The sequence below is a fragment of the Micropterus dolomieu genome, unplaced genomic scaffold (genome assembly GCF_021292245.1).
Source record: "Micropterus dolomieu isolate WLL.071019.BEF.003 ecotype Adirondacks unplaced genomic scaffold, ASM2129224v1 contig_13991, whole genome shotgun sequence".
Classification (NCBI taxonomy): domain Eukaryota; kingdom Metazoa; phylum Chordata; class Actinopteri; order Centrarchiformes; family Centrarchidae; genus Micropterus; species Micropterus dolomieu.
The window spans coordinates 1,728-3,070 of record NW_025742977.1 but is presented as its reverse complement, the minus strand read 5'-3'; the positions used below and the strand labels follow the sequence as shown (position 1 = coordinate 3,070).

Here is a 1,343-nt window from a genome sequence, read left to right as displayed (position 1 = left end):
ACGTGTTTGATCAGAAAACAACCTGTGCTTGCTCTTGGTGGGAATTGTTGGGCTTCTGTAAATAACATCATAGAGTATGGTCTAGACCGATTCTCTGGTGAGGACGGGTTGATTCTGCAAGACTGCAGGTCACCATCCCAGAAATTTCAATTTCATTTTAATGTTGGCAGATACAGAGTTCAGTACATGCGTGGTGACCAGAAACAGGAAATACTGGCTGTTTGAGAAGAAACAAGAACATCACAGACCTGGGTCACTATTCTTTTCACAATATGGGCTGATCACCTAACCTTCGCAATTTGAGACAGTTTTCTCATACTTTTGAGATACTTTTCTTGTATTTTTGAGATACTTTTCTCGTATTTTTTTAGATTCATTTCTTGTACTTTTTAGATACTTTTCTTGTACTTTTGAGATACTTTTCTTTTACTTTTTAGATACTTTTCTTGTATCTTTTAGATACTTTTCTCGTACTTTTTAGATACTTTTCTTGTATTTTTTTGATACTTTTTAGGTTGAAGTTTTCTCTGCACCAGTCAGACTCACAGGTAAACCAGTAATGAACACAGCAGTGTGTATCTTTAGTTTCAACACGGTGTGGGCTCCCCGTCTTGGTACATCACACGCCACAGCAGATCTTTGGTTTAGTGAGAAATTTTATTTGGTATCTGTGAGTAACTACACAGTTTTCTCATACATGTCATCTGCAGTTCATCAAACTCTTATAATTATAAAAATTAGGGCAATATAATCAACTTACATCTAATACAAAAACAAATCAGTCTAGGAGTGAGTGGCGCGATATGTGAATTGCTTTCAAAGGACACGGCTTTTGAGCATCATGGAACCGAGATTGGAAAACGAGTACACGTGATGTTTTGAAAGATCAACAAACACGTCTCTGTGGCGCAATTGGCCAGCGCGCTCGGCTGTTAACCGAGAGGATGGTGGTTCAAGCCCACCCAGGGACGATTCCTCTTTAGCCCTTGGAAGTTCATGCTCTTTGAACGTTTCGTCCACTGCGAAGTACCTCTTGTCAAACAGGACTAGTGCCACGTTGTCGATTGATCTCGCCTAGCTCATCCCTTTGTCCTCTTGTGACTCCAGAGGCCTTAACGGTGTTGGCTTTTCCGCTACCACATGCCATCCTAGAAGTGAACAGCAAGTCTGTTTTTCTTTGCTTTTACTGAAAAAGGAATGAAAGACGTTAACGAGCCCATTTGATTTCATTGAAACATTCACGGGAAAGTCTGGCAAACGACCAAAGCACATGGCGCCGTGGCTTAGTTGTTCAAAGTGCCTGTCTAGTAAACAGGAGATCCTGGGTTCAAATCCCAGCGGTG

The 1,343-nt window shown here is 41.0% G+C and overlaps 2 non-coding genes across 2 annotated transcripts; both read left to right on the top strand.

Moving 5' to 3' along the window:
• Positions 1-897: 897 nt before the first annotated feature.
• trnan-guu lies at positions 898-971 on the top strand. The gene has a single exon. It is a non-coding gene; the product is annotated as a tRNA-Asn (tRNA).
• Positions 972-1,272: 301 nt separating this feature from the next.
• trnat-agu lies at positions 1,273-1,343 on the top strand. Its single transcript has one exon. It is a non-coding gene; the product is annotated as a tRNA-Thr (tRNA).